At 46.7% G+C, this 19,136-nt stretch overlaps 1 pseudogene; it reads right to left on the bottom strand.

Annotated features, from left to right (window-relative positions):
* Positions 1 to 11,666: 11,666 nt before the first annotated feature.
* Positions 11,667 to 13,991, bottom strand: LOC134562069 (splicing factor 3A subunit 2-like; annotated as a pseudogene).
* Between the last annotated feature and the right edge of the window lie 5,145 nt (positions 13,992 to 19,136).

Genomic DNA, 19,136 nt, shown 5'->3' with positions numbered 1-19,136 from the left:
CCTTCCTGTGTGATAAGGTGAGGTATTCTAGAACTTGAAGACAAGATTTTTGAACATTAAATAGTTCTTCCTTCTTTTCTGCAGGACAATATCCCGTGAAATTTTTCTTAGCAGGTCACCAAGCAGGCTGAAGCATCTGCTCCAGAAGTCCTGCTCTCTGCCTTTTTCCATTCTCTCAGAGCCCTCACCTTTACTTCCTCACCCCTGACAGTTACAGTCCTGACCTTGTTTCTGTGTGACGTCTTGTGAGAAACTCTCTGTCACTGGCTCCTCAGTCATGCCTGTCAGAAAAACTTACTAAGCTCCAAAACCTCCAGGCTGGCTTGCTGTATTACCTCTTCATCAGATACTGGGATAGTTTGGGCTTCCCATGAGGACTAGCACACGGAAACATGAGGTTTCTCCCAGTTGTCAGATGTTGCAGCAGCCCTCTTGTTAGAGGGTAGAAATGAGCCGAGACACAGACTTCTTGTTTATCACAGCATGAAAAGGGTCCTGGTTTCTTGTCTTTCTCTGGGGAATGGTTTTTCCCTCCCCAGAGACCCCTGGAGCTTGTAATCATGTAGTTTAACCGTTCCTCCCTTTTCTGACCCTATCGGCTGAGTTCCAACTATCTCTTCCTTGGCAGGAGTCTAGATAAGGCCCTGTTCTTCTTCATTCATCCTCTTTCCCCCCTGGAAACCATTGAGAATAAACGTCTTGGACTAGATCTGGGGGTTAGAGCCTCTTTTGGAATCTTTTGCCTTGTCCCTGAAATATTCCTCCAAAGCCCTCTAGGATCTGAGCTAGCCTAGGAACTCCAGGGGGGTGCAGGGGGAAAATTTCACAGGTTTTATTCTTTACAGCTCAGCCATCCTGACTCTAACTATTCACTGACTGTCTGCAGCAAGCTCCTACTGTCGGTTTCCCTTGTAGCCTCTGACTGCTGGTTATTTCCTGCTAAACTATGACTGCATGTATTAGTTTGCAGACTCTGAATGCAGGCTTTTTACCTAGCTAGATTATAACTGCAGGTTCCAACAACAGACTCTAACTGCAGGCCCAGACTGACCTCACAGCAGTGATTCTCTCTCCTCAGGCTCTTTCTTCAAGATCCCTCATCCTCAAGGTTCTTCCTCCTTCAGAATTCTCATCTCACCAGCTAGCCCAGTCCCACTTATCTTTATTGGCTATAGCTGTCACTCATCAGGGGCCAGGCTGTATTGGGTAATTAACACAGCTGTTACTTGTCAGCAAGTCACCTGTATTCCCTTCTTCTACAGTCAGATACTGACAATCCCAGTGAATTCTTCCTGCTTAGGAAGTCTGCAGAGCATTGTCTCCCATCAATTGTCTTATTGTCCTGCTGTTTCCAGTGGGCTGCCCCACTGTTCATCCCCAGCAGTGCCCACACATTCCTGCTGCTCTCTCACACAAAAGGAACTTCACTCCCAGGTCCAGACCTGAGACATTCCCATTACATGCTTCACAGGAGTCCTCAGTTTCTCCAAGAGTGTTTAGTTCACAGTGTCCATCCAGTAGCCCACTCCCAGGCTCTTGGGGCTCTCCAACATCTGATCCAGGCCTATGGTCTCTAAACTAACTAGATCTCAGTCCTCTTTTTATACATTCTGGCTGCTTAGTTTGATATTTGCTGGTGGTTGCACCCACTGACAGACACACCAACCACTCTTTGCCCCACAACAACAGCAGGAAGATGAAAACACAGACCTCAGAAAGTACCTTTCTGAAAGTACATTTCCTTATGGGCAGCCCTGACCTTGATGTTGTACTTGAAAAGCACCTCTGGAAATGAGGTAATCTGGACCTCTCAGCCTCTCCCCTGCTGTGCTGTGGGGACCTCCTTGGGGAATCTGAGAGCTGCCCCTGGCAGGGAGCAGAGTCCCTGCCCTGGCACACAGAGCTCTGGAGCACAGGGACCCTGCTCTGCAGGACAGCCCTGGGCACCCCTGGCTGCACCCCCATCTTCATCCTCCATAGCTCTCCCTGGCAGAAGGAGCCATCCTGTCCTGCCCTGTCCCACCGTCGGTGCCACAGAGAAGCCCTGCTCTGCAGCATGTCCTTCTCCAGGTGAGGAAACCCTGAGAGCCTTCCTGCCACACCCTGGCCATTGCAGGGATGCTTATTTAACTTAGGTCAAAGTTACAAGCTGCTTATACAGCTTGAATTATAAAATATCAATATAACCTGCTGTATCTATATAACCTGATATTAATGTAAACTAAACAATGACTTTATATATATATCTATATAACCTGATATCAATATAACCTGAATCATAGCCTTTTATACCTACAAAACCTGAATCATAACTTTTTATACCTATATAGCCTGATATAAAGAACTTTTTATATGATGTAATGGCTAGTATATAGTTAACAAGTTGCTTAACACTGAATAGACAAAAAAGAAGAAAAAAACTCACCAGGTGGATAGCTTTAGAGATAGATAAGTACAGTACAAATGAGAAATTGGCAAGTACAAAGCCAATTAACCACAAAACAAAGAGTTTAGGCCAGTTAGGACCAACTGTAATTGCACATGCTCTGATGACAAAGTTGAAAAGTTCAGATGCGAAGAGGACTTTGGAAGCCTTCATTAAAGACCCCTGACAACCCCCAAATTGGGGAGGCACAAGCACAGTGCAAAAGAACTATGTAATAACCATGAGCTTGTACTATGTAAATTAGTTCCAGCACGTCTATGATGATGTTATAGTGACACAGTAACACTAAGCAATACTTACTGTATGAATAAACCACAGCACTTGACAAGGGTGGGTGAGTTAGGTGGAGAAATCCCTCTCACCACCAACTCTGCAATAAGCAATAACCTGCTCTATAGACATCAGTCTGTGGGGATTTATTTCCAGCCTGTCTTTCGGGCATCAGCAGCAGGGTGTGCCAGGACACCTGAAGGGAATATTATGGTTGTAACCACTCAGCAGTGGTAGTTTAGGACTTAAAAATGATCCTATAATACTGACTTTTGCATGTTGTTCTTGATCGTAAGTATTCAGATATGGTGCAATTTATAACTCCTTCTAGCTGCTTGCTAATGTAACAGTCTGTCATTTTAAGTATGTACTGTATAGCCCATGGAAATAGTGTGATGAATATATTATATCTATGTATACACCAGCTTCTAGAAAGTGGTGTGATGAATGTATTATAATGTAGGCTGTGAAAAATGCAAGTTCACTCAGACTATTTCCAAAAGTTTAATAAGGGAATAAAAAAGGACAATATCCAGCACTGGAGTGTTCCTGGCTATCGGCCAATGAACTGATTAAGGCAGTGTTATCGATATACTGTTACTTTATTGAGGTACATATGTATTAATAAGTTTCGTGCATTATTCAAAACATTTTTGGGAGCTTTTGATGTTGCAGGAACTTTCTTTTGTTTTGTTTTTTCACTCTGACTTATCTGCATGACATCCTGCAGCTTAGGTCAATATATTTTATTCCTTCTTGTGACTTCTTCCTGCTGTTTCACACTTCCCTGATAAGAGAAGTTAACAAGTTCTCTGATTCTCCTCTGGTGCTCTGGTTTGTGTCACTCTTATCACTTGGAGAGGTCAGTCAGCAGATGTGGGAAACAACATAATTGCTTTATACAGTTTTCCCAGTTACAGAGAAGTATTTTAACATTTTACAATTGGCTAAGGCCTACAGTACAATACATTTATCACACCATTATTTCTATAAGCTATAAGATGTATACATAGATATAATATATTCATCACACTAGTATTTCAACAGGCTATACAGTGCCTTAGAACTGTATACTGAGAACTTAGAATGATAGATTATGTTATATCAGCAAGCAGCTAAAAGGGGTTATAAATTATGCTATATTTGAATACTTACAATCAATGACAACATACCAACGTTAATACATAAATGCAAATGCCAACATTATAGGGTCATTTTTAACAACTCCTCCCCTTTGTCTTTTTTGCTGTATTTGCTTGAGCTACAACTTTTGAACTTCGGCGCTTTTGGCATACTGATACCTTTCACAGATCTCAAATGCCTTCTCTAGGTTTTAATCATCTTTCATTTTTCTCAACAGTCTAATTTTCTGCCTTTTTTCTATAGTTTCCGACTCTGGATGGGTGGGCACTGTCATTATTTGAATATTTTGAACCACATAAACAATTGATCAGATAAGGAATGGGATTAAACACGGAAGAAAAATTAAACTTGTTATTCTACATAGCACTACAAATCTTGCCTTTTCACACCAGGATATTAAAAAAAAAATCTTGTAACTATCCTTTATTCATTATAGATTCCCTTCTTTGGACTGGCACATGGGCTATTTTCCAGATATTTCTGGCTGTATCCAAAAATGCATCCTCAATATTATCAATTTGTAGACAACAATCAGATGTGTTAAACTTTCTGCAAACCCCTCCTTACTCTGCTAATAAATAGTCTAGTGCTAACCAATTTTGGTACACTGCTGCTCTGGTTTGTCTTTTCTGGCTGGGTATTAGCTGCATGGCCCCAACTGTTTTGTTAGTTATGATTGCCACAACTGCTTGGAGTCATATGGTGCGATTTAACATATAGATTGGGGTTCGATATCCCCAACTCCCATCTTGTGCCCAGGCAGCTGGACCATATTCTGTATTATTTGTTCAGGAGGTCACTCCTCATTGCCCCACTTTTGGTATCCCCTGATTTCTCTGATTAGTTCTCTCTTGTTTCTTTTTAAAGCATTGTACACCGGTATTCCTAAATTATCTCGGTTTTGGTTTGGTAATAGAAAAAATCCCGGTTGTATAATTCTTAGAGTACAACTTCCTTTCTATAGAGGAGGAAGTTTTGGATAAGCCCTTTTCCCACATATCCAGAATAAGCCATTGTGTGCTTTCTAGTACTCATTTCTTTAGTTATTCATGTTTTCCCAAAATTTAGATACTTTGGGGATCCCATAATAGGGATCTTTCTCAGAATAGTTACACAGGAAAAGTTTAATTCTTTTTTCCATATCTACAATTTTTTCCTCTCCTGGGTCCAATATTGTGTTGGTTTTTCAGGGATCCACCATGTGAAAGTTCGTTTATGATTTTTTTTTTTTAAGGAGGTTTGTCCTACCTTGTCCAGGAATTCTTTTCCCATATGCCAGAGGCATTCCTCTCCTATTATTTGTGAACTTAGTATCCACCTCTCTGGTCGGCTTTCTTCTTTCATGTTCATTCTGTTCCATTTGAGAAGTTCAACTGGGCTTAGGCTACTGCCTTTCTATGGCCACTTTTCTGACATTAAAGCTTCCCCACACACCCAGCAGCTGGCAACATTTAGTTCTTTACTAATTCTTTCTCATAGATCTAGAAACAGGTTCTTTCTTAATTTTGGAATTTCTATTTTGTTTTCTAGTTGTTGTTTGAGGTTTTCATATCAACCTCCACAGGGGATTGGCTCTGGCATGGGTTGCTGTATCTGTTTTCTTTGTTTGCTTACTATTTTTCACTCCCATATTAAGTCTTGCATCAAATCTCGTTCCCTTTTCCATTCTTGGGTTTGGCCTATGTAAAAACAAACCCATGTATTGCCCAGGGGGCATCCACGTTTTGAACCCAGAACCTATGTAACCCCATACATTTGGCCATTCTGTAAGCAGGTGTCTACTTCAGACAAATTATAACAGTGGCAGCTGAGCAAGGTGTGAAAGCTAAAATAAGATCCTTGACTTTTTTCATGGTACAGCAGTCTGTTGCATTGGTGACATGGATCATCTGAATTCCCAAGAGGGAAAACACTAATGAGGAGTTATAGGAGTCAAATGTAACGTGCACCCCCACATTCCATGCCTTATGGGATTGCTGCCCACAACATGTAACTATGATCTTCTTGATAGCAAGTATAGTGGTCAGTCTGGTCTTGCCTCCTTATCTCCTTACCACAAAATCGTATATGTCACCTGCTTTTATTGTATTGTGGTTCTTTATTGTTCCTTAATCAGTCAGCACTTACTAATTTCACTTGTAGAATACGACTTTATTACCTCCTCATCATATGGAGTTGTCTGCACTCAAAATATGGTCCCTGTTTTTGATCTACTACAGCCTCCCACTCAGGTTCTAATAGCTGGTGAGTATTGGGAGGCATCCATTCAGCTCTACAGCAAGGTGCTAGAATTGTTACTTGTCTTCAATAGGTGTTTGAACTTTTTCCTTTATCTCCACAAATTTTACAACATGCTTGCCGCCTAGGGGAGCTACAACACCAGAGCTGGCCACAATTTTTACACTGACATTGTGTCCAGGATGTCTTGCCCCAGGGTGTTTCAAGACCAGGAGTAAACCTGGGAGCTGTTTCACTAAGGAGAGCCGATGAGGTTTCTTTTTGTAGGTTGCAGGCCAAAGCAAAAACTCTAGGATTCATGGACCCAGTGTTTGTTAATTTATAAAACCCTGAACCTCCTGATTGGGGAGGTAGTAAAATTACTGCCCCGGAGTTTGGAAAGCCTCTGGCCTTTGGGAATACAAAAGAACCCATAAAGCCTACAGGGAACTCTCCCTTAGTCTGGGTTGATGTGTGGTTGTCTGTAGTTTACTTGCCACATTGAGTCCACACGTTTCATTTTAGAGTCATTTTCAGTCCTTCTAAGGAGGTGACCATCTTCCAGTCGTGGGATTTTTCTACTGGTCCTTTTATTCTGCTAGTGTCAGTCCAGCCTTGCTCCTCATTCATACAGCTGATTCGGTGGTGAGCAGAATCCCATTGGGGGTTAAAGGTTGGTCTTTCCATGATTTAACCATTACCCAGTCCCCAAGATTGACATTATGAATTTTGAAATCTAGGGTAGCAGTCTGGGGGATCCTCCCCTTTTCCTGAAGATCTTCTAAAGCTTGTGCTACAGACAAGACATATTTCTTTACACTGTCCTCATCTTCTTCATAAGTGGCAATGCTATTTGGTGAAATCAGAACAGGTAAACTAAGCATCATTTTATAAGGTGAAATCCCTAAATCTGACCTGGGCTGTGTTCTGATTCTTAACAGAGCTGGGGTAGGCATTTGACCCATGATATCTGAGTTACTATCGTCAGTTTAGTTAGAGTACTCTTCAGAGTCTGATTCATTCTTTCAACCTGCCGTGAACTTTGTGGGTACCATGGAGTGTGTAACTCCCATTCTATACCCAGAGCTTGGACCACCTTCTGTAGTACTTTTGATGTGAAATTGGTTTGAGTTGATGTTATTTATTATTCCATACTGGGGAATGGTTAGTTTTTAAAGAGTTTTGCTTACCACATTGCAGTGGCTTTAACCACTGGTATCTCCTCCACCCACTGGGTTAAATGATCAGTTATTACTAGCAAAAATTTCCACCATTGCACTTGAGGGAGCTCAGTGAAATCTACTTGGATACTTTGAAAGGGTCATAAAGCTAATCCTCAGCATGCGCCTCTCATGACCTTTCTGTTTACTTTTTGGCATATCACACACTTTTCAGTCATTTGCTTAGCTATTCTAAAAATTCCCATGCAACCCAAATTCCTCAAGAACCGATCACTTAGCACTTGGGTACCCCAATGAGTTCTAATATTTTTTGCCAGTTTTTACCAGTTTTATTTAATAACTGTCTTCCATCAGATAACACCCACTCCCCTTTATTGTTCTTTTTTGCTCCTCTTTCTAGGAGTTTTCTTTCTTGTGTTTCACTGACTATCAGGATATCCTGAATTTCTTCTGTGGGGGTTAGAACCATCATTACACTCTCTTGACTCAGCTGCAGTTTTAGCCTCTAAGTCTGCCAAGTTGTTTCCCCATATTTCTAAGGTGGTTCCTTTAGGTGTCTCTGAACATGCACAACAGCAATTTCCTTTGGTCATGTCAGGTTTATGTTCCCACTGGGCTAATTTTATTCCCATGGGCGACTGGGGGGGAATATCTATTGATGCTTTCCGACTTCCCCTTCCTCTGAGGGCTTTTCCTTGCTTGATGTCCCATTCTTATCAACTTATCCCAACACCTCCCGCACAACCTTTTTGTTTTTCTTCTTAGCTTTCACGCAAATTTAACTCTTCACAGGTATTTTCCCAATTCTCTTCAGATATAGTCCAAATCCTGGAAACCAAATATTGTATTTCCCACAGTACTTTGGTCATTTCTGCCTTTTGTGACTCAGCCTCTGCTTCTCTCCAGGCTTTTCCTATCCTTAGGCTATTTACTCCTTTGTGTCCTACAGAGATCAAGAAATTCAATGCCTGATATCTGTTTCTTAATTCTGCCCTACTATACTCCTGGCACCAGGCAGTTTTTCTTGAGAGCTTTGTGCAGCCCCACAGCCTCTTCCAGGAGCTGCTCTATGACATTGAGGGTACCCCAACACCATCCCTCCCCCATACCACCCCCACCCCAACCAACACCTCCCCTGCAACATCCAGGGTACCTGACACCCCACCCTGCTTCCACCCCAAATTAATACCTCCCCATCCCGAGTAACACAACAGTGACATGGAGAGGACTCCAAAACCAGCTGGGGCTTGCACCCCACTCCAATTAACCCCTCCCTCACCCTAATTAATACCTCCCCCACATCCATCTCCAGCACCCCCAATCCTCTCTTACCTGTCCCCACCAGGTACCACCTAGCTGCACAGCTTTCAGCTGCGGGTGTGTTCCACAGGGATCAATGTTGACATCATCCAGGTGGGAAGGGGGGAGGGGGGTTGAGTGTCATGGTGGGGGTTCCTTATGCTCATATGGCCCTCCCCCCACCAGTGCCGGCAGGTGCTGGGGGTGGTGGGGGCCGATAACTGGGTGAGGGGCTGCTGGAGATGCAAGAGAATGAGACTTTCGTGCCCAACCCCCACCTAAATGGGAATGGTCCTGACAGGTAGCTTCATGAGAAGTGTTAATTAGGGGGGAGGGATTGATTGGGGGTAGGGGAGAGATTACATGGGTGGGGGAGGGATAATAGGTAAAGGAAGAGGAGTTAGTTGGGGGAGGTTTGAATATGGTGAGACACAGAGAGGTGAGGGCGAGATCTTGGGGGAGGGGCAGTCTTAGGGGATGGTCAGTTTAGGTGGGATGGTTCGGAAGTGTTGGGAGGTAGAATTGTGGTGGTGGGTTAGGACCTTACCAGGGACCAGGCTGACCATAGTGGGCACATCTCAGGGCCATGGGGAGACTCAGGTGACCCCAGATTGAGGACCAAGTCATCAGGGTGACCCCAACCCAAAGTGACCATGGGGACTCCATCCCAAGGCTCAGAGTGACCAGGTCAGCATACCTAGGTGACCACCTTGACCCGGGTGACCACAATCCAGGGACAAGGGGTGGCGAAGGTGACCCCCACCTTGGGAACCAGGTTGACCCTGGTGATCCTTGTCCACCCCTCCCCGAGGCTACTTGGTGGCCAGGCTGCACATCCCTTCCAAGGTGCTGGTGGTTTCAGGTGCACCCATCACCTGCGGGGGGGGGGGGGTGGGGGAATGGTCCTCTTTGAGGTGACCAGAACTACTGGGGACTGGCAAATGCTGCAGACCCTCTTTGGGGAAGAGGTTGGGACAGGGTCCCTGTGAGTATCCCCACTTCCCCCAGGTGACACAGATGTCCTCTCACAGGTAGGGTCCTAATTCAGGGCAATCGTCTATGCCATAGTGGAGGGTCCTATGGCTGTCCCCACCCTCTCCCAGGATACACACTTCACCCTGCAGGTGGGGTCCTACTTTGGGGAGGTGCCCAAAGGCATGCCTATCCTGTGACACAGATGCTCCCCCCACATGTGGGATTCTATTTCGGGACCACCTGCATGCTGGACTAGGGTGGGGTGACAGTGACATTGCTGGTGGAGGCCCCCAGCCACTACAATGGGCATCAGGGAGGACAAGTGCATGTGTACAGGGGGAAGGAGATGAGGGAGCAGCACCCCTGAGGCCACCACCAACCCTAAGAACACAAAAAGTGGGGGATAGGTTACAATGGGGAAACACCAGCCCAGGTGTATTGGGTGACCATGATGACCTCAAGCTAAGGATCATGGAATGGGGGTGACCAGGGTTACCCCAATCTGAAGTCCATGGGACTGGGGTGACCAAGGTGATCCCCATGATGTCCTTGTTCCCCCAGGATGCCCTGCATTCTTCTGGGCAGCTTTGAAGTGCCCCAGGTCACCCTTCGGGATGTTTTTGGGCATCCTTGGCCAGCCTGGGAGACCTGGATGGTCACAACCTGCTCCAAGGTGGCTGTGGGAGTCCCCTTGGAGGATGAGGAAAGTGGGGCCGTGTTGTAGACAGGTAGAAGAATTATAGAAGGAAGGCCTTATGAAACCAGGCCTCACTCTGCTAAAATTGCCAAAGCTGGCCTGTTATTTCTGTCAAGTGCAGCTAACAAGCAATTTGCAAGTTCCCATGTGAAACTATTTTGAGAAGGAGAAGTTCCTTTAACATAACAATCTATTCCAAGGGTGAAAAACAAGTGCACCTGTGTAAAGAGTAAGGTTTGTCCCATGAAAACCCACAAAGGAAAAATGTAAACTTGTCTACCAGGAGAAAATTTGATAGGCATATAAGATAGCCCTTAGCAACCAATGAACTGAGTTTCACTGTATTGCTGACTGATTAGGTTTAACACAGTGCCTTCTGATATTCCTATAAACATGAGCTTTGTGAGTAAAGAATTAGCTTTCTGCATGAAGAAAATGGAGTCTTGGCTGATTTATTCCAACATGCGTTGACCTTGAAGGCGTGATCGACGTGAAATGAACAGCCTGTCGCGAAGGAAGAAGGTGAAATGAGCCCAGCTGACTACCGGACTGGGCTGCAAGATGAGACTTAGAGATGGAATATACAAAGTGGCAAAAGGAAGATTAGAGCCAGTCAAGCCAGCTGTGAGTACAGCCAAGTGGTAGCGAACAGCAGCCTGCAGTGAGAGGAGACACAGCACACAAACACAACCATCAGCAGCATCGCTGGCCGCAGGATCAGCACAAAAAGAAATTCAAGCAACCAATGTACAACCAAAGTATGTGAAAAATGAGGTTCACTTTCTTGGTAAAATTTGAAAGTTTAATAAAAAGAGGATAGGAGGCAGAAATAAAACAAAGGGTAAAAAAATAATAATAATGGCCGGGTGCTTGGCATTCAGCGAAGAGCATACTTACTATCTTGGAAACACTCTAATACTTTTTCTTTTGCATCAGCCTGTTGCATAATCATAGACCATTATGCATTATTCAAACATTCCTTTGAGTTCAGATGTTCTTTTTTGCTTGGTTTTAGCCTTTAACTTGTCTTCATGTCATCCTGTAGATTAAATCAATTTTTTCTCATCATGGTTCCATTCTGTTGCTCTTACATGCCTTGATAATGGGGAGTCAATAAATTTTTCCTTTGGGGTTCTGGTTTCTGTCACTGTTATCTTCATCCAGATAGGATAATCCACAAATGTGCGGAATGAGTTATTAACCTTCACCATTCTCTGAGTTAGTTATATGAATAAAAGCATTTTAACATCACAGTCTCCATTTTAATATTATGCTATTGCTTAAGATATATTTATCATACTACTATTTCTAGGTTTTGTTAACAGCAGAAATAAAAACTATATTCATACAGCAGAGTTATTTCAACATTATACATATGACATTCATTTTAATTTTTGCGAAAACCCAACTTCATAATATGTATTTATAACAGTAGCTGAAGGCTACGGCTACAGTCATCCGCAGGATCAGCGCAGAACAAGCAAAGACAAGAGCCAGCTGGTGGAGCAAAACCCAGGTGGGCAGTGCATGGGCCCACAGACGGCGCAGAAGGCAGAGAAACAAATACAACTTCGAGGAGAAGGTGCACACCCAGTAAGAACAAAATTACAAGTCGCAGAAAGGAAATGTGGTCCCCGAACGGCGGGAGATACAAGGTCCTGAACTGCGGGGGATATGCAGCCAAAACAGAGTCGTGGGAAGGTGAGGCAACCTAAGAGTTACCGAGGAGAGAAGGGCCCAGCGAGTTGTGGGGACAACGGAATCAAGAACCGTGGTGAGTGAAGGGCCAAGAACTGGAAAATGCATTGTGTCTGTTAAGGCGTGGGGAAACATGCCACAGAATGGAATTGTGGAAGTGGCACGTGGGAGTGGCGACCACCCAGAAATGTACACGCCATGGAAAGGAAGCCAAACTGAAAATCCAAAACCTTTAGATGAAGCTACAGAATCTATTCAGGTTTCCAGACATACAAAAAAAAGGAACTGTTCCCTGAATCGGGGGTGAGCTGCAGTGAAAAGGACACAAACTCTACGGGATGGAGTCCAGATTGGTGACACTTGGAGGGAGGATGGTGCCTGGCCCCTCCTTGGGGAGCGATGGCTGCATTGTGGGGAGTGGAGGGGGCACCCTGGGCACTGAGGGGGCACTGGTGGGGGTGGCACCAGCCCAGAGGGGGTCATGGGGGTCAGGGCCATGCCCCCAGGGGGAGGGGGTGCATGGAGTTGGTGGGGAGGCTGTGGGAGGAGCCTGTTTGTCAGCGGGGGGGGGCAGCAGCCATTTGACAGTCAGGGGCCTGGGGGGAGATTTGGAGGGGCCAGGGGCTTCTCCATCTTGGAGTGGAATTGAAGGAAGAACTGTTTGGCTTCTCTGTTCCAGTGAGTCCAAAACTTTCCCTCTGCTTTATCAATTTCTCTGCTTGGCATCTTGAAGGCGATTGTCTTGTAGGGCTCTGCTGCCATCAGCAGGTTCTGCCAGCGCCAGTCCAGGGGCTAAATGCGCTGCTTGCAGGCCAACATGAAGCATTGCCAGGCCATAATGCTCTCAGCTATCTCAGGGTGATCGATTTGGAAGAGAAGGCTCTGCTGGCCTGTTTCTGGGTCTCTCTGTTTGGTCACTTTGTAGCCTGGGCGTCCAATTCTCACAAATTTCTTCACTTCCACTTAGACCTTCTCTGGGGCAGGCTGGGCAGGAGCTTCCTTGGCAGCTCGTCAGGCCGAACTGGTCTGATGCTTCTTCCCCTGAGTATGTGCTGAGTAACTCCCCTCATTGTTGTGGAGCGTCAGGCAAAGCTTGCACTCGTAGGAGCCCAGATGATTTTTCATAAAATAGGGGTCCTTGTTGATGTTGATGGTCTCCAGGGCCAGCTGCTACAGTTGCTCCCACCAGTCCCAGTTGCTCTCAGAGGCCAAGGTCATGCCCCCAGTGCCCATTTTACCCCCAGGGTGGTGCTGGAAATCCATGGTGGGGACTTCTGGGCTCCTTCTGGAGAAAGGGAGAGTCTGTGCGCCACCCAACTCTCACCCTAGCCTGCGGCTCTCCTCCCAAGATTATTTGCAGCAATTAATTTTAAGTTCTTAACTAAGTCCTAAAACCTTGAATTTTTGCAGCAGTTCTTTAAAGTTTAGAAATAAGCTCATGAAAAAAAAATGTACTGCTCAAGCAGACAAAGTCAGACACCTGTCTGACATCCTGTCAGCCAAGATGTTGGTAGCAGTCCAAAGAAATGGTGGCTGCAGTATTCCTGGAGTGACAGATGTGGTTTTGTTGAAGCTGTGATCCTGTAGAAGGGTGTAGTTTTTCTTTGAAGGTCCACTGGTGGCATAGAAGGGTCTGGTCTTCCTCTGGGAATCCAATGGAAAAGGCTGCTGTGGTGTTCCAAGTCTCAGATTATATCCATCTAGGAGTGCTTGGCTCCTCCCTCTGGGTGCAGCATCTCCCAATGGGATTATGTAATTTTATCAGTCATGCACTGAGACTCAGTGGTCCATTAACAGAAGATATCCCTGAGAGGGAGGTCATGGAACAGATAAAGAACACTGCCCTACCTGGTTTTACCAGCTAGCTCATTAACAGAAGATATCACCCTGGAGTTATGAGGGATGGGTCATGGAAGAGATAAAGAACACTGCCCCACATGGTTTAAACAGAACAGAAACAGAAGTAGAACTGCCAAGACATAGCTGTGTCTTCAAACTGCTGAGGCAATTTGCCAACAAAAGCCTCATGGTATAGTGTTCCTACTGACCTTCTTCAGTTATTCTGTGTTCCAGGATCCAGGAGGACATTCAGTGATGTCAAAGACCAACATTTCCACCTAATGAACATTGTCCTTATTCTCAACTATTTGGACATTAAAACAATGGTAATTTATTTCCATTTCCCTAAGAGACACTAGACATTATTTTTTTGTTTGTTTTCTCATGCTGCAAAACCCTACATCAATGACATGATAGAATTTGATAAATTTTGTTGATTGTAATTGGTCTTCTATGTATCTTATTCCATATCTAATAGATAACCAGTGATAACCTTAATGAAATAATAGCCTCATAAAAGCAAGCTGTTTTAACATCAGAACACATAAGCCTTTTTTAAATGAATGAAAAGGGTGAGATGTCATAGACAGGTAGAAGAATTATAGAAGGAAGGCCTTATGAAATCAGGCCTCACTCTGCTAAAATTGCCAAAGCTGGCCTGTCATTTCTGTCAAGTGCAGCTAACAAGCAATTTGCGAGTTCCCATGTGAAGCTGTTTTGAGAAGGAGAAATTCCTTTAACATAACAATCTGTTCTGAGGGTGAAAAACAAATGCCCCTCTGTAAAGAATAATATTTGTCCCATGAGAACCCACAAAGGGAAAATGTAAATGTATATGGACAGAGAAATTTTTATAAGCATATGCAATAGCCCCTAGCAACCAATGAACTGAGTTTCACTGTATTGCTGACCAATTAGGTTTAACACAGTGCCTTCTGATATTTCCTATAAACATGAGCTTTGTGAGTAAAGAATTAGCTTTCTGCATGAAGAAAATGGAATCTTGGTTGATGCATTCCAACAGGACCATCTACATATTTGATGGTACCCTGGGGGAGTGGAGCCCTTCCCCCACAGGTGAGACTTGGGGAATTGAGGGGATGCAGACCTCTCCCCCAGGGAGAAGGGGACATCAGGTGGCTAAGAGTCCCCTCCTCCAGAAGTTACAGGGGAAAGGGGTGGCCCTGGGGCGTTTTTCTGGCCAGGGAGTTACCAGTGGCCTAGACCTCACAGGTCATGGACTGGCAGACATGGCAGTGGGGATGGAGGGACACGTCATGGTAATGAGGTGATATGGGGGTCATAGGAGACAGGGGGGTGAGACACCCCATCTCCAGCGCCAGGCAGGCGCTGACACCCCAAAAGAAGCTGGGGGGGCGGGGGGGGGGGAGCGGCGGAGGGGGTGGTTTCCCCGCGGCCCCGCCCCACATAGCTCTGGCCCAACAACTCTCAGCCAATGAGAGCGCGCCGCTTGAGGAGTCATCAGTTGCCAGGTAGGCTCGCAGACCCTCCCCAAATACCCCAAGGGTCTTCAGCGACCACCCTACTGCAGCCCTCAGCCAATCAGAGTGCGTCTTGGCGATGACTCGTCAGTTGCTGGCCAGATCCGCATCTCCCAGTGTTGCCCACCTGGCTCTCATCCGGCCGCTCCCCTCGCCCCCATCGCCCCCTGAGAGCGGAATTTGGGAGGGGGGAGGTGGGGCTCGCCCACGCCGGGTCCCCCCGCGCTGTCCCGGCTGAGGCGAGTGCCGTGTGCGGGCGGGACTCTGGAGTGAGCGGGGAGGATAGGGGAAGAACCCCAAACTGAGCTCGGGGAGGAGTTGGAACCCCTAAAACTGAATAGGGGAGAGGAATAGGATGCCCAAACCAAGCGAGGGGTGCGGGGGAGGGGGGGGGCGGGGTTAGGACTAGGGGTTTCTGGGAACGATGGGAAAAGAAGGGGGGAAGCGAGAAAGAGATGGGGAAGAGGCAACGTGGGACCCCCATGCCAAGAATGGGAGAAGCTGGAGATTGGGGAGAAGATGTGAAAGAGGTGGGAGAGGAGGGATTGGGGAGAAGATGTGAAAGAGGGTGGGAGATGTGAAAGCGTGTGGGATCCCAAACTGAGTTAGGCAGGAGCTGGGCCCCAAACCAACCACAAGAAGGCTGGGACCCTCCCAGAAAAGGGAGTGGAACCCCCAAAACTGAGCGTGGGGGAGGCTAAGGATTAGGGGATAATGGGAAAGAGGGAGAGAGGGAGGAAGAGGAGGGAAGGGGGATTGGGACTCCCAAGCTGAGTGTGGAGGAAGGCTGGGGATTTAGCAGGTGATGGAAGAGGGAAGAAAAGAAGGAAGGGCCTGGGACCCCTAAACTGAGTGGAGGGGAGCTTCAATCAGAGTTGGGGGGGAGCGGCTGGGACCCTCAGACTGACTGCGGAGGTCATGCCCTGACTTTCGTTCCTCTTCGTGCAGATGTGTTCCGGGAGATGGGAAAGATGGAGCGCCGCTTCCTGAACCGCACCGACCGCGCGGGGTTCGTGACAGGCGCATCTACGACCGCCAGCAGTGCGTGCACTGGGACTGCGAGGTGGGTACTGCGTGCGGGATGTTCCCTGTGAGGAGCAAATTTCCAGGAACTGTTGGAGCCAGCCGGAATTCCGGGAACGGGCTCTGCCTGCCGGTGTCGGTACAGCTACGGGGGGCTCGCCCCGTTCCTCCTGAATCGGAGAGGTGAGCGTGGGGCAGAGCGTGTTCCCTCGGTTCTTCCCTTGGGAAGAAGCCCCTCAAGACCTTCCTGGGAGTGTCCTACAACACCCCAACCCTCATCGTGCCCGTCCCCGTGGCTTCCGTGCCCACCTCGAACGCCTCGCCCCTCTCTGTCTCCATCCCCACGGTCTCTTGTCTCATCCTCAGTCTCTCCCCTCTTTTCCAGTGCCTCCCGGGGCTCTCCCCGTCCATGCCAGTCAATTCCAATCTGTCCCCTCTTGCTCAGTGTGCCCCCTCTAGTCCATCTCGGCCGTGCTCCCAGCCCCAGGTCCAGTCAGAGCACTCATCACTGATCACTCATTTTTTGCCGCGCATGAGGCACTAATTTTGAAGATTTTAGAAAAGCTAAGGTTATAGTTAACAATAGATGTTGCTGATTTAGCTTAAATGAATCGATAAGCTTTGCTAGAATCAGTTAAAAGTTAGAGGATGGTTAAAAGAAACCAGATTTAAGATAAGCTACCCAGGATCTAGTAGCTCATTGCTTGTCAACTTAGTATATTATGAAAAACAGAGAAACTAATCAATAGACCCCAGGAACAATAGACAATTGCAAACCTTCTGTTTTCAGAAACCCATTGAAATATTCCTGGAAAACAGGAAACAAGGAGTTACCAAGGATTCATCAATCACATCTGCATTGAAAAGGTTGAAAGTTTAGAATGAGGAAGACTCGTTTTACTTCCCCCTTCTGGTGACCACTCCTCACAAAAGGACCACCGACCCATTTCAGGGAACAAGCTACGCATGCTTAATCGCCTTTTTGTCAATTAGCATACAAAGCAGGGAAGAGGAAGTAACAGGGGTATGAATATGCATTTGTGTATTCAACATTTTTGTAAATAAAAGGCTTTGTAATTACCTGTGATCTTTGCAGTGTGCGTTTGGGAGCTATCCCACAAGCTGCCCGGCCATCACAATAAACATACACTTTCTAACTTTAACTGTTAGAGAGTTTTTGTCCGTCACTGTTGGATATTGATATTAGATCTATATTCATATTTTAATAAATCAGGCAGACACTCAGCACCCAGGGCCCTGGGATCCGCAGCCTCCCAGCCCAGTTCCAGTCCCTCACAGGCTTTTCCAGTCCATTCCATGTGTCTCCCCACTCCTCTCCCTCCTCTCCTAGTGCGCTCTCAGACCCCATCCCAGTCTCCATGCTTTCTCTGTGCCTTCCAGCGTGTCCATTTCCCTGGTGCCCTCCAGCTTCCAGCTCGGCCCCGGCTGCCTGCTCTGCTGCGTGCTGGATTTCTCCCCTGCCCGGGTGCAGCTGAGGTGGTTCCAGGGGCACTTGGTGGCCACCAACGTGGTCCCTGGTGGGGACTGGACCCAGCAGCTCCTGGTGCTGCTGGAAACCCCTCCCCTGATGCGGGGTCACCTCTGTAAGAGATGTCCCGGTGCGACTATTCAGAGAGATGCGGCACTCCAGGCGGCTCTGTTCCAAAATGCTGTTTATTGCAGACGTAGTGTTACAGCAGTCCAGGGTCCTGAGTGATACAGAGCCCAGCCTAAAAGCTACCAGCTACAGCTTATAGGCATGCCTGAGAGACTCCTAAGTTCTGGTTACAATACATTATATCTTTTTCTGTACTGGATATGCTAATTACAACATCCAGTAAAAGACACAAATCCTATAGAATCTACATACAGCCTATTAGAAGCACTACATTACCATATCGTGTTGTATTTTAAATCCAAAAAGCTAGTTTCTAGACCCCTTTTCTCTTCCCTATCAAATTGGCAGGGTCCCCCCGGCCTTTGAACCCTTGCCATCACTTTATTTGCCAAGGGTATTGTTCAATCAAAAGAAATTCTCCTTCAGCTGGCTAAACCATTGTTTTCCAGTTGTTCAGTAACTAATAGCTTGGCATCTTACATCTCAAAGGTCAACTTCATTTCTACTTTGCTTATAGGTTTCATATTCTCAAAATCTTTTGCCAAGCAATTGTATTTATAAGGCTCTCCTGTATCATCTTTCCCAGCACACCTCCACCTGCCAGGTAGAGCAGGTTACCCTGGAGCACCCCCTGAACCGGCATTGGGGTGCGGGGAGAGAGAGAAGGAGGATCCCTGCCCTGACCCCCCACCCCCATACTGACTTTCCCCCCTTGGAAAAAGAGGGTGTTTGGGGTGGTCCTGAGAAAGCTGGGACACTTGGTGGGGGGGTTTGAGGGCTCTTGATGGGGGCTGTGAGAGGGTTTTGGGAGCCTGGGGGCACCTGGGAGGTCCTGGATAAGGCTGTTTGTTTATGAGGAGGGTCCTGGAATGGTCCTGGAGGAGCTAGGAGTGGGTTTAGGGCTATTCTGGGTGACATATGTGGGGCTTTGGAGAGTCCTTTGGGAGGATTGTGGTGTGCTTTGCAGGGTTTTAGGGGGAGGCTGAAAGAATGTTTGGAGGGTCCTGTTCTGTCTTGGGGGTAACTGGGAGAGAGTTAGGGGATCTTGTAGGCTTTTATGGGGCTGTGAGGTGGTTTTAAGGGTCCCAGGGTGAGCTGAAAGGTGGATTGGGGGATCCTGAAGGGTTTGTGAGGGGATTTGTGAAGAAGCTGAACCCCCATCCTGACCCCCTTGCACCCTAGAGATACCACTGGTCAATGCAAGTTGCTGGCAGGGGTCTGGGGCTTT

This window comes from Prinia subflava, chromosome 26, assembly GCF_021018805.1.
Source record: "Prinia subflava isolate CZ2003 ecotype Zambia chromosome 26, Cam_Psub_1.2, whole genome shotgun sequence".
NCBI classification, from domain to species: Eukaryota; Metazoa; Chordata; class Aves; order Passeriformes; family Cisticolidae; genus Prinia; species Prinia subflava.
This window is presented reverse-complemented; position numbering and strand designations above follow the sequence as displayed.